Source organism: Microtus pennsylvanicus, chromosome 4 (assembly GCF_037038515.1).
Source record: "Microtus pennsylvanicus isolate mMicPen1 chromosome 4, mMicPen1.hap1, whole genome shotgun sequence".
Classification (NCBI taxonomy): Eukaryota; Metazoa; Chordata; class Mammalia; order Rodentia; family Cricetidae; genus Microtus; species Microtus pennsylvanicus.
This window is the reverse complement of record NC_134582.1, coordinates 108,909,693-108,924,342: the sequence shown is the minus strand read 5'-3', so window position 1 is coordinate 108,924,342 and position 14,650 is coordinate 108,909,693. Positions and strand designations below refer to the sequence as shown.

At 40.5% G+C, this 14,650-nt stretch overlaps 1 protein-coding gene across 1 annotated transcript in view; it reads right to left on the bottom strand.

Annotated features, from left to right (window-relative positions):
- Positions 1 to 1,685, bottom strand: part of Stard3nl (STARD3 N-terminal like) — a 31,743-nt gene extending 30,058 nt beyond the window's left edge. Inside the window, exon 1 of the mRNA XM_075970138.1 lies at positions 1,586 to 1,685. The gene's annotated coding sequence lies outside the window, so the exon portion shown is untranslated. The remainder of the gene's footprint in view (positions 1 to 1,585) is intronic.
- Between the last annotated feature and the right edge of the window lie 12,965 nt (positions 1,686 to 14,650).

The window sequence follows — 14,650 nt, the reverse complement described above, 5'->3', positions numbered from 1 at the left end:
TGTTTGAGTCCTGCACACAGCAACAACGGGGAAAAAAAGTAACTGTGGGATACAGGACTAGGGAAAAGAGGGCCATTCTTCATTAAGAGGACCTCCAAAGAGAAAGATACAAAATGAATTCTCCATAATCAAAATAAACAGAAAGCTGCTAAGAGTCTGAGCATCTCCACTCAGGCCTTAGATTCCTGTTCCTTTTACAGCACCACCTCCAACCAAGGTCCACTCACCCACCGTTTCCTGTTAGAGCCATAGGACTCCCCTGTCACTATGCCAACTCTTCCTTCCCAGCCTTGTAACTGACAACTTCCTGATTTCCCCATGACTCACTCCAAATATTCAGGTTTCATCTAGACCATCACCTCTTCAGGGGCATTTTCCTGGATCACACCCCAGCCACACCAACGTGTCCTACTGCTCGATAGTCTAGCATTCGCTCCTATCTAAAACCAGGATTCTATTCGCACATACATTCTATCTTCACGAAATCTAAGGAATCTGAGCGCCAGAGCCTTATCTGGTGTTCAATCCTCAATTTCCAACACCTAAAACAGCATATGGCACAGACAGAATTCATCATATTAATTATCTAGTGATTAAAGCCAAATGATAATCACTAGCCTAAGAAGATAAGTCCTTGGGGCAGTTTTCATTTCCTTTCTTTGGTGCATTTGATGATGTAACTTTTCAAGGTCCATGTTTGAAACAGGAAGATTTCAAAGAAAAATGTATTCTTCCTAACAATACAAATTAGTACATATGTATGGATTTCAGGGAGTGGAAATAAAGGGAAGCACGGTATACACTGTCCCTTCACGGGCATGTTTATCCAGCATTTTACTGACCCAGAAATACAGCGATTACACAATAAAAATTGTTCTTTTTCATCAAATTCTGCTCTGAAGAGGATGGTGGTCAAATGAAGCAAAGATGAGAATTCCGTTTAGGACCCTTCAACAAAGACAACAGACAGGGCATGCTGGAGAAACTCTAGTGCACTGAGAAGTCCGACCTACCTGTCACTGTGTCCAGTCTTACTAACCTTACCCAGTCTAGTATTGGGTCAAGTGATGGATCCAGTGATTCCATCTATGAAAAGAGCCAAATGCCTTTACAACTGCCCTATTAAGAGAACACTAAGAAAAGTTCCACGATGTCCACTCATGTTCCAACCAAAAGAGGAAGAGAAAGAACTATACCGAGATTTAAAAAAAAAAAAAAAAAGGAAAGAAAAGAAAAAGCAGAATGAGGATGAGTGAGCAAACCGGAGAGCTAACACATTCGTGACTCATGCTTTAAATTTCGTTTTGTTATCTCAGGGCTTTTTGGGATGCAGGCCCAAGGCTGGTGACAGTAACCTGCCAGCCTATTGTAGCCTGTCATCCCGGTCTTAACAGGGGTGCACCGCACGGGCCGAGGCTGGACCGCCCGCCTCCTGGAGAGTGTGAGAGTGGGCTCGGGGCCCAGGATCCTCCCGCACTCCGCCGCATTTGCACCCACAGGTCGCACGGTCCTGGCCAGGCGTGGGGAGTCCTGCGAACCCCGAACCTCTACGACCTGCCCAGCAGGGCTCGGGAAAACAGCCTACCTCCTCTGCGGCGCGAGCCGCCCGCTGGCCTGCAGACCCGGCTCCGCGGTCCAGGCCCGCCGGGCTGGGGCGGGGCTGCAGGGCGGGACCCGCCGGTGACGTCAACACGCTGACCACGCACAGACGCTGCCGCTCGCCGGAATGGAGAGGAGGTGCTGCAGACGGCGGACTGGTTTGAAGAATTGTCAGTCTTGTCGTCACCAGTAGACGGCTCAGGAAGGAGGCAAGGGCGGGTGTAGAACTGGCCGAGCTTCCAGAGCCCTTTAGGCTATCCATATCACAGCTGAGAGGTTGTAGCAGATTTTATCTTCCCGTTGGATTCTGGAGACAGCTTCATTTAGTCGCTTTACAAGGATTAGACTGCAGCCGGTGAAAAGTAATCCTGGGGTGGATTTCATGCCCGTCCAGCTTGGTTCGATCTGTCCGCCAAGTACCTGACTTAGGACGCCACAAATAAGTTTCAAATCGCCCAGACTTACATAGGAAGCCTTTTTTTCTGCTCTCCCACTCCATAATGCCTTTTCTTCCTGATCATTGTTATACACGAAATTGAGCACAAAGTGATGATTATATTTTGCCCATTAGATGTCACGGCTGCATCCTTCAAAAATGTAAAGGTGTAAAGGAAGATAAAATGCCCCATCAGTTCTGAAGATGCTCAGCTTATTAAAAAATAATACTGATAATTAAAATACTCTTGTAAGACTATTTTAATTGGTTTTATAATATTTAAAGTACAGAACTGAATTTATATACATGCAAAACTTTTGAACATTACAAGTTGGGTGAAACCTGTGTTTATGAACTAACTAAAAGCTCTATCTTTATGTGATGGGTCCTAGCTCCTGGGCATTGACTTGTGAAAATATTTAACACTCACGTCCTGATCTTCATTTATCCTTAAGTGTGCCTCATTTTTTTAAATGCTCTACAATAGTCCTTAGAACCAATATGTATAATTTGCCACTTCTGTGCCCTCAGATATAAAGTATATTTCTTTAATTGCTAGTAGGAGAAATGCTACCTTAAACATGTGTGGATGCATTTTCCCAGTTCTGTCCAAGTACTGGTTTTGGTGGAGACACCAACAAGAGAACACATTGGGTCTCAGGATGCATACACCTTCAGTCCTAGCAGTAGGCGCCTCTGATGAGGTCCCTTGTGCTGCTACAGCCTCCTTTTCCACCCATGGAATTGAAATAATCCTTTGTAGTGTCCCTTTAAAGAGACACAACAGGCATATTTTGATTTTTTTTCCAAAGTTCAATATCTTTTTAATTCCTGTAGCAGTTTGCTTGTGCCTTTTCTGGTTTTATCTCTAAGGATATTTATTTTATTTTATTTATTTATTAAAGATTCCTGTCTCTTCCCCGCCACCGCCTCCCATATCCCTCCCCTTCCCCCAGTCAACTCCCCTTCTCTCATCAGCCTGAAGAGCAGACGGGGTTCCCTGCCCAGTCACCTTACTAGACCTGGAAGGAGGTGGGAGGTCCTATTTTGATTTTTTTTAACCTAAGTTGAAAGACATGAAAAAAAGGACAAGGTGTGTGTATATAAACAAACTAACTGCAGGGATTTTGTGAGAAATCATTTGGGTGAGAAGGTGAAGCAGCTTGTGTAATTGCTATAATGCAGAAGAAGCCTTCTTCATAGTAATTTAACTGTACACACTGTTCTGAGAGTATTACCACTGTGAATAGTTTTCCCGATCTTGGACTTTTCAGACATAGTACATACTCCAAGTGTGTCTTTTACCTTGATATCTGTATTGATTATCAACTTCCCAGGATCTAAAATCACTTAGGAGCCAGACTTCTGGGCATGTCTGGGAAAGTTTTTAGGTTGCATTAATTGAAATGGGAAACCCACCCTGAATGTGGGGAGCAACATTCATGTTCTGGTGTCCCCAAGCAAATAAAATGGAGCTAAGTAGTCGCATTCACCTTGGTGTTTTTTCCAGACTGTGGGTGCCTCTGACCACAGGCCTCACACCCTTGCTACCAGGACTTCTTTGCCATGTTGGATTGTGCTCTAAATGTGAGCCACGATAGATCTTTCCTTCCTTGTTTGTTTTGTCTTATACTTTAAGCAATAAAGAGAAAAGTAATATTTGTAATATTAATATATGTTAAAAGAATATTGTAGTACTTTAACATTCTCAGTTTTGTTTATAATTTCAAATTTTGTTAATTCTACTGTTTCTCAATATTGGGCTATTTAAAGTTTGAAGTGATTACTAATGATGCTGATATGGATATTCTTGTACCAGATCATTGGTGCCTATAGCTCTGCATTTGATCTTGGTATGATGTGAAGTGTCATATCACTGTGCCTCAGAATAACAGATGTGCTTAAGAGTAATGGATATCTCCCAGTAACTTTTTTGCTTCATCAATTTCCATGTTCATAAACAAGGAAAAAAAATCTGATTGCCCAATGTTTTCCAAAGATAGTATTTTCAGTTGTATTTGTTTGTACTTCTTTTTATCTTTTACACATATGTACACATATAGTTATGGACATCGCAATGTGGATTTAACTTGCATTTCTTTTTTTCCCTAGAACTAGCTCTTGTAGACCAGGCTGGCCTCAGACTCACAGAGATCCACCTGCCTCTGCCTCCCGGAAAGCTGGGGATTAAAGGCGTGCACCACCACTGCCCGGTTTAACTTGCATTTCCTAGATAAAAATGAACTTACACAACTGTCCCTCTTGAGAAGGAGAGTGGGTTAGGAATGTGGGCTCTTTTTATTTATTGGACTTAACTGCAGTAAGACAACCTGTGGGAAATCCTGCTCCTGGCTGGAAGTTTTCTCTCCAGAGTGCAGTCTTTCCCCCTTTCTCTAGAAGTCAAACAGACCTGGGACCTTGACACTCTAGTGCCAATACCTGAATTTCTTTTATTTTAAACAGACATTGAATTCTGCAAATCAATTCATGTGAGAGCTCTCTAGAATTTTGATTGCATATGAAAGGGGCATTCACAAAATTACTCCAGGCAGGATTACTGCGTTTGGGCAAAGGTAACAGATTCTTTATGTTGTGTTACAATGCAAGCAGTTTGCTCTGCCATGTACTGTTACCAAAAAGTGCACCACATGCTCAAAGTAACAGGTCCAGTGACCCTGGACTGACTCTGAGATAGTAACCTAATCTCACATCTTTGTAAGTTCATTATCTCAAATCTTATTACACTTCTTTATAGCCAAATAATGCAAGTGGCAACTGAACAAAAATCCCTTCCACAAACAGTGCTGGGAAAACTGGGCAAGCATATGTATAATTGGACCTCTGTTTCATTTCACATATAAAAATTAACTCAAAATGAGAAATGACCTAAGTGTAAGAGCTAAAGCCATAAAACTAATAGAAGCAAATATAGAAATAAGCATTTATTTATGTACCATTATCTTTATTATAAATTACCATTTACATAATTGCTTATTTATTCTTGTACATGCTTCCTTATTTTTCTTAACAAGGACGACACATTGAAAGACAGAGACCCACATTGGAGCACCGGACATAAATCTCAAGGTCCAAATCAGGAGCAGAAGGAGAGAGAGCACGAGCAAGGAACTCAGGACTGCAAGGGGTGCACCCACACACTGAGACAATGGGGATGTTCTATTGGGAACTCACCAAGGCCAGCTGGCCTGGGTCTGAAAAAGCCTGGGATAAAACCGGACTCTCTGAACATAGCAGACAATGAGGACTACTGAGAACTCAAGAACAATGGCAGTGGGTTTTTGATCCTACTGCATGTACTGGCTTTGTGGGAGCCTAGGCAGTTTGGATGCTCAACTTACTAGACCTGGATGGAGGTGGGGGTTCCTTGGACTTCCCACAGGGCAGGGAACCCTGATTGCTCTTCGGGTTGAGGGGGGGACTTAATTGGGGGAGGGGGAGGGAAATGGGAGGCAGTGGCGGGGAAAAGACAGAAATCTTTAATAAATAAATAAATTAAAAAAATAAAATAAATAAAATTGTTAATTCATATAAAAAAGAAAGAAAGTGAACGTGCTAAGTTGCTGACTTGAGTTCTTGTTGGTGACCATGTTGTGGTGTCGGTGACTGTGACTGCCCAGCACCAAAGTTCCCCAAGGTAAGCTCAGCTAGATCCAAGAAAGACTGTGTCACATTCAAACAGCACACATCTTTTTCACCCACAGAGAGTGTATAAATTGGGAAGGGAGAACCCAGGCAGAATCCGAGGAGATACCATCATTTGAAGAATAAACTAAAGTGGAAGGCATCTTATTCACATGTAGCAAATTGTCTCTAAGAAGTTGAAAAGACAAAGAAAATATGATTTATAAGCCCATGGCTAATGTTAGAACTTTGTAGAACGTTGCCAACCCAAACAGTCAGTGAATTTGGTCATTTCCATCCTGTTCTCTCCAAACATGAGGGATCCAGTTGCATTTTGGTGAAACTATTTAGTTCAATGTGGTCTCTCATGTAACTCAGGACCACAACTCCAATGAGAATTCTCTCCTGCTCCACTGAGTGAGTCAAAACGGCCAGGAAGGAGGCACCCTTCTGCCACTATGACTCACCATCCATGATACCGAGCTGGAGATCTGGGTAGTGAGCCACTGCATCTCCCTTACATGTGGACCCACTGCTAGCCAAGGTTGGTTAGACCACCAATTCCACATGTCAAATTAGGCCTTTGCCTTGCAAAGTACCGGGGAGTCACACAGAGGTCATGGGTCTATTCTTCCCAGCTATACTTACAAAGTTTTCACACAATGTTTACATTGGCAGGAAGAGGCTTCTGAAGGCTCTGGTGGTGGTGTGTGAGGAAGGGCCAAAATAATGGCGGAATATCCAGGAAAGTGATGCTTACCATTGTCGTGAATTGTTGTCAAAAAAAGTTATCTTGATTGCTTTTTTTCTCTTATTGGAAAGTTTTAGTTTTACTGTAAGCATCTGTTGTCTGTTGTTCTTGCTGTGATGACAGAATTCGACTAAATTGTTAGTGATCCCTAGTTTTTGACAGCCCTATGTTGGTGCAAAGTTTTCTCCACAAATTATATTCTCTATAATGTTCGTTGGAAAGCAGATAAATCATACCCTCCCCCCTCACACACACACACACACACACACACACACACACACACACACACACACACACAGCATTAAATGCTTGGCACTTGTTCCTGGTAAACCCGTTTTCACAAGCTGGAGCTGATAGAGTTACTGACTGGCTTTCTTTCTTCCTTCCTTCCTTCCTTTCTTTCTTTCTTTCTTTCTTTCTTTCTTTCTTTCTTTCTTTCCATCCACCCGCCTTTCCTCCCTCCCCCCTTCCCTCCTTTCCTCCCTCCCTTCTTTCTTTCTTTCTTTCTTTCTTTCTTTCTTCTTTTTTCTTTTGTTTGAGGGTTTTGTTGTTGCTTTTTTGTCTGTTTAGAAGTTTAGGGGAGAATCAGATCCAGCAGCAGCTGCAGCTGTCCATTTTCTTCTGCAGCTCTCCCTGTCTCCTCCCTCTTGCTTCCTGAAACAGGCCCCTGCTGAGGCTATAACTGATGGCATCATCCAGGTGCTCAACAACATGAAAATGTGCAAGTGCTCACTACCAGAAGTGAAGAAGTACAACAATGTGGGGATCTTCTGCTTGAGTGAAGACAAGAACATCATGCTGGAGGACGGCAAAGAGATCCCGGTAGGAGTTGTGAGGTGTACTGTGGACGACCCCTACACCATTTTTGTCAAGATACTGCCAGGCAAGGACTGCTGCTGTGTTCTCTTCGATGCAATCTACGAGACCAAGGAAAGCAAGGAGGACCAGGAGTTCATCTTCTGGGCCCCTGAGAGTGTACGCCTTACGAACGACATGGTCTATGCCAGCTCCAAGGATGCCACCGAGAAGAAGCAGACAGGAATCAAGAGATGGTAATGCCTCCGGAAGTACTTTTATTGTATAGGATTGTTTTGGCCATCCTGGGTTTTTTGTTTTTCCATATAAAGTTGATGATTGTCTCTCAAGGTCTGTGAAGAATTTTGTTGGGATTTTGATGGGAATTGCATTGAATCTATAGATTGCTTTTGGTAAAATTGCCATTTTTACTATGTTGATCCTAACCAATCCAAGAGCATGGGAGATCCTTCCATTTTCTGGTATCCTCTTCAGTTTCTTTCTTCAAAGACTTAAACTTGTCAAATAGATTTTTCACTTCCTTGGTTAGAGTTACCCCAAGACACTTTATGCTATTTGTGGCTATCATGAAAGGTGACGTTTTTCTGATTTCCCTCTCTGCTTCTTTGTTCTTTGTGTATAGGAGGGCTAATGATTTTTTTTTTGAGTTGATCTTGTATCCTGCCACATTACTGAAGGTGTTTATCAGCTCTAGGAGTTCTTTGGTAGAGTTTTCGGGATCGCTTATGTACACTATCATATCATCTGCAAATAACAAAAGTTTGACTTCTTCCTTTCCAATTTGAATTCCCTTAATCTCCTTATGTTGTTTTATTGCTATTGCTAGAACTTCAAGCACTGTATTGAAAAGGTATGGAGAGAGTGGACAGCCTTGTCTTGTCATCTCTGTGCTTTTTGCCGACTCCTAGCTAACTCTTAGTTATCATCCACAGCTCTGTGCTTACAATTGGAATGAACAGGTTTGTCTATTGATCAGCACTTTACCGTCTTCTGGGATGAAATCAGGGACCGATGCAAGTCAATAACAGATTATTAAAGAAAAGATGACCTTTTCTACCTAGTCCCTGTCCCCAGTCGGGAAGTGATTTCTGACCCCTTGAACCTGAAGCTGGTAGAACACGTAGAAGAGAGAGATGGCATCGGAAGCAGGTAGAAAGCAAGCGTGGTGTTGCTTTAATGCAATCTTTTTTTTTCCAGAGTGGCCACAGGGTTTCACACTGTTTTGATTTTATAATAAAGAGAAATACATAAAATGTAACTTTCTTTTATTTTAAGCGTATAGTTAATTGGTACTAATGATATTTAAATTGTGGTCCAATTAACTTCTAGAGCTTTCTCATCTTATTTGTAGAAGCTATCTACTGAACAGCACTCTTATCTCTTCTTCCAGCCCAGGGCCTCTGTTTCTATGGCTTTTCCTCTAAGATAACTCTTATCAGTGGGATTATGTAGTACTCGTTTATTTATGGTTGGTTTATATATGTCCTTCAGTGTTGTCAATGTCCACTCATGATGTAAAGACATCACAGGGTTTATTTCTTAAGGCTGAATTGCATTGTATTGTATACATATATGCACATTTTTGCTTTATAATGTTGTTTTTGGACTTTGTTTGAGGTTCCACATCTTGACAATGGTACTGTGATAAACATGGATATGAGAATATTGCTTGAAGATCCTGCTTTCAATTCTTTTGTGTATTTACACAGAAGTGGGGTTGTTAAATCTTATGGTAGATATATTTGGATTTTTAAAACAGTAACCTCCATACACTTCCCTGACAGATAATTTTACATTCATATCAACAGAGCACAGGAATTCCAGTTTTTCACATCTCAATAATGGGGCTTTTTCAGGGGAGGTAATATCTCATTCTAGTTTTGATTTTTTGATTTTCATTTCTGCAATGAGTAATTCTGTTGAGAATCTTCGATATGCTGTGATACATGTTTTCAACCTTACAGAAGTGAGAGTAACCTTGGAGACAGGAGATGGGTATGCCCATGGGTGATTATTTTGGTTACATTAGTTGAGGCCAGAAATTCTCTGGCTGGAATCCTAGACCATAGAAGCTGAGAAAGGGAGCCGAGCACCAGCATGCCATCACTATTGTCTTCTTCCTAGTTGCAGATGTCATGTGCCCGGCTGCTTCCAGATCTAGCCACATTGATTTCCTTCCCTGGTGAACTACACTGTTGAACTGGGAGTAAGAATAAACGCTTTCTCCCTTAAACTGCATCTGTATTTATCCACAGCAATGGGTAAAAACAAAAAAACACGACAGATGCTCTCATTCATCTGTGTACTTCTTGGTAGAGCAATCCCTCCAAGTCCTTTGCCGTATCAATCACCTTGAGTTGTTTTTTACTCGTTGCTGAGTTGCAGGAATTCTTTGTGCATTTGGGCACTAGACCCTAAAAAGGAATATGATTTGCAAATATTTTCTCCTTTATAGGATGTTTATTCACCCTGTTTATATTTTCCTTTGATGAGCATTTTTAAGTAGTCCCATTTTTTTGCTTTTATTTCCTATGGTTTTGGTATAGAACAAAAAATTTGCAAAATCTGATGTCAAAAAATTTGTACCTATGCCAGTTTTATCTCTAATGTTTCCACTTTTAATCTGCTGTTAGTTTTAATATGCATTGTAAACACTCACAATTATTGTTTTGCATGCTGGTATTTGATTTCTTGCTATGCCTTAAGCACTGTAACCTTTTCCTAGTATAGTTTGTGGCTTTTGTCCATGATCATTGGAATACAAGCCTCATAGGTGTTTTTTCTCAGATCTTTACTGTTCTTTTGGTCCAAATGCCTCCCTTCTTTCTGCAGTATCAGCTTTAATTACTCTAGCTTTATAATGTTTAAGTCAGGAAACATAGATCTTTAATTCTGTGGTGCTTGTGTGTGGGTTTGAACAGAGTGTTAGTTATTTATGATTTCTTGACACTCCATATGAATTTTAAGATTTTTTTTTAGCTATTTCTGAAAAAAGGGTATCATTAACACTTTTTAGTATTACATTGATTATATAAAAACTTCATTCAGTAGTGTGGGCCTTGTATGAACATCGTCCTTCAATGCACGCTATAAGATGGTCTTTCATTTACCCTTCTCTTTCAAATTTTTAGCAGCATATTGTAGCTTAAAGCTTACAAGTCTTTCTTTTTTCCTTTAATTTTATTTCTAATTACTTAATTTTTATTAAATTTTTGGTTGTGTGTACACACATGAGTGTGGATGTCGGGGTAACTTCTTATTTTACCTTGTGGATCTCAGGAACTAAATTTATGCTGTGAAACATTGAAGCTGGGACCTTTACCCTTTGAGCCATCTTGTTAGCTCTTATTTTATTTTATATTTTGTGACATTAGGAATAGAACCTATGGCCTTACACACGCTAGTCAACACTATCAGGGGGCTATATCCCCAACTATATTTTATTATTTTTGATGTAGTATATGATTACTTCAATGATGTTTTTATTTTAATTCTCCTGTGAATGTATAGAAATGCAACTAATTTGGGGTGCTGACTTAATATTTAGCTTTATTATCAGGGTAATTTCTGGTCTCCTGGACTGGTTCAGATGTTGCCTTTTTTTCTCCTTCAGTACGTATGTTGGAAGTCTTTAGAAGCGTTAGCATTAGTTCTCTTTTAAAAGTACTGTAGGATTCTGTGGGAAATCTGTCTGTGGGAAATCTCTGTCTCTTTGACAGAGATTTTCAATTTCTGGTTACAAAAATTTTAAGAGCTTTCATTATTCCATGTTTTAGTCTTTGTAGGTTGCATGATTTTGGAAATTTATTCAAATTCTGATTATCCAATCTGTCATATAATTACCTACGCCCTTAGAATTTTTTTTTAATTTAATGTGTATGGGGGTTTTGCCTTCATGTATGTCTGTACATCACGTATGTTCAGTGCCTGGGAAAAGAAGGTAAGAACAGGGCGTGGGATCATGTGCAACTGGAGTACAGTTGCTTGTGAACCACCATGTGACTGCAGGGAACAGAACCCGGAGCCTCTGCAAGAGCAAAAATCCACACTTAACTGCTGAGTCTATTTAGGCTCTTTGAGTCCTTTTCATTTATATAATATCACTTGGCAATATCTCCTTTTTCACTTGATTTTATTTTAGTGTCTTATAGCCTACTGCTGACTGGCAAATTTGGGAAGTGGTGAAAACGAAGGAAAGGGGCAGAGGCAGTCACTGGGGTCATCAGTGCCCAAAATTGAACAGGGTCTTTGAGTAGAAAAGGTTTTTACCAGATCAGGGGGAGAAACGCTTTGCATGAAAGTTTTACCATGTAGGGCAGATTTACAAAATGATGGCCCTCAGCAGGCCAGCAACCTTGACAGGAAGAAAAAGAAACAAAAAACAAGAAAATGTTTCTCACATGCTTCCGCAAATGCTGCTTGCTTATGATTGGGGCTTCTTCCTGGTATGCTGACTGTTGCTGCTTCAACCTTTTGTGACACCTGTTGTATTCACCTTGGTGTTCCTCCATCGCTGTGCACTCTTTGACTATATCAGCCGTTCCTGCTGTGCCTTGTGGGAACTCCTCAGTGCTATTTTTCATCTTGTTACCCTACACTGTCCACATTACCTTCATTGACATTATGTTGCATTTATGAAAATTTTAGTTTCATTTAAAAATCTTTTCCGGTTTCACAAGATTCTTCATGTTTTATGATTTTTGTTTGTTTCTATAGATGCTCTGAGTTTTCTACGTGCTTTTTAAACCTACCAATTCAAGAGTTTATGTCAAAAGCTTCTGACTATAATTTTGTTGGTTGCTGTTAGTTATTCATATGTTTTGGAACTTAACTTTTCGCAGGTTCATTTGTCTGGTTTTTGTTTGTTTGTTTTGTTTTTGTTTTTATGTTTTTTCGAGACAAGGTTTCTCTGTAGCTTTGGTGCCTGTCCTGGAACTAGCTCTCGTAGACCAGGCTGGCCTCGAACTCCCAGAGATCCGCCTGCCTCTGCCTCCTGAGTGCTGGGATTAAAGGTGTGCGCCACCACCGCCCAGCTCTGTCTGTCTGTCTGCCTACCTGCCTTATCTATCAGTTGCTCATTCTCTCGTCTCCCACTCTCAGATTGCAGCTTGACTCCATTGGGACCTCATGGCATTTCAGTGTGAACTAGATTTACATAATACCCAGAGCGGATACAGCCAGCAGCTGCTTTCTATTCCTGCTTGTGGGGATGTTTCTACATCATTTTTTTCTGCCCGGAGCTTCCTCAAAGTTCGAGCTCCTTGCTGCTTTGGTCAGTCATAGTTTGTTGGGCATTCCCCTCCACACCACACCCACACACACTTGTGAGCCTCTTTGTGAGCAACACCACTTCCTGGTATGAAGCCACGAGTGAGTGTGTTAACACGTTTTGTTCTCTGGTGGATGAGTGTGTTCTTCTGTTCTCTGGTGGTCTCTTGCTCTTCCCTGAGCCTCCTTACAGTCCCAGAGCTCAACAGCCTGTAGAGTCAGGGCTGTGAACCTCTTTGTGTTTTCTTCCGGTTTCTGTGTCAGAAAACGATTGTCTTGTTGCCAAGCTATAGCATAGCTTCTCCTGCACGGGACTGACAAAATTTCTACACTATCTTTCCTGTATTAATTTTAAATCTAAACACTTTCTTTCCATAGAGTTAGTTGCTGTCTCTAATTCTTTAGATATGGAGAAATAGAGCGTGTTTACAGTGGAGATTACATAGTCTGTTTGCTTAAAGTACAGTTATAAGGTGTCCACATTCTTTACCAACAGCAAGACCAAGGACAATAGCGTTAGTGCGTCCCTGAATTCATTGCCTGCTCCTCCCTCCCATTATTCCCTTTCCTCCTTTTCACGGCCAATCAATGTACGACACTTAAACTGCATTCTTTCTTTTTCTGCTGTTTTATTTTTTCTTTCATTGGTATCTATAAACAACTTAAATATTATGTCGTTTTGAATGTAGTGTAAAGTACTGCTTATACTTTGCTTCTGTTACTCAACATAGTGTTTAAGATTCATTTTTACTGATGAAAGTAAGCCCTGTTCCACTAATTTTTTAAAAAAATATAATTTACTTTATTTTATGGACACTGGTGATGAGGGTTTAAATACCCTGAAACTGGAGTTATAGACAGGTGTGAGCTGCCATGTGGGTGCTGGGAATTGAACCCTGGTCTTCTGGAAGAATAGCCAATGTTTTTAACCATTGAGCCATCTCTCCAACCCCTTGTTGCACTAATTTTAAGTCTTGCATAGTTTAGTTTTCCATTGTACGACTGCACCACACCTTCACACTTTCAGTGACTCTTAGGATTTATTATTATGAGCATAGTGCCAGAGAGACAGAAGAATGTGCCTTTTATATACTTACGAATGGTACAAAAATGCAAAAGGTTCAGAAAAACAAACAATGATAGATTAAAGGGGATATGTAGGCAAACTTCTTTTTCCTAGTGATTATTGCAATATGCACCAATCTATCCCAATAACCTTCTGTGGATGAAGACTCACTTTCCCTCACATTCTGTTGGAGAGGTTTTACAGTTTTTGTCTTTCTGTGGATAATGGCAGTTACTTTCCTTTTTTAATGCTTGTGTATATATGTGTCTGGGTAAGTGTTTGCATGTGTATGTGGGTGTCTGAGAAGGCCGAAGAGGGTGTCAGAATCCTTGTGGCAGCTACAATGTAGCTGGGCTTGTAGGAGGCTGTGAGCCTCGCAGTGTAAGTGCTTGGAACTCAGCTCCTCTGGAAGAGCAGCAACTCTAAGTACTCTCAGAGCCTTGCCTCCGGTCTCAACAGTAGTTTATTAATTTTATTATGTATTTCGCTGATAGCTAATGAGCACCTGTCTTCCTTCCTCTTTCAGGAAATTTGTATTTCTTGACCACTTTGTCTATTGACCAGAGTTTTCTGCACCACATTTATCCTTGTTCATTTGTGATTGGTATACTTTTAGACAAACTTCTGTAGTTACAATATTTGTAACATTCTTAAGACTTGTTGGCCATCTTTGTCTCATTGCTGTCATTTTCTCCCTGTGACTTCTTTTAATGCAGTAAATATATTAGTTCTTTCTTTTTTCTCTATGCTTTTGTTTGTTGTAGAATAGAGTTCTTCCTTATTCTTTTATAAAATAATCTTTTTTCTTCTGTTTCTAAGGTTTTATAGGTACATCTTCTACATTTTGCTTCGGTTTAACTCAGACTTTTATCAACTTGGAATTAAAGCATAAAAAAGAGCTCTATTTTCCTGAAGATGGCCTGTCAGCCTAAACAATGGTTTCTTCACCATTCATGGAGTTTCCTCATACATGTGTGTCTGTTTTATATTTTCTACTCTATCCTATTGGTCTTTTACAAAGCTTATTGCTTTGAAATGAGAATTTTTCTTACTAACTGAGAAAGCAGAAGGA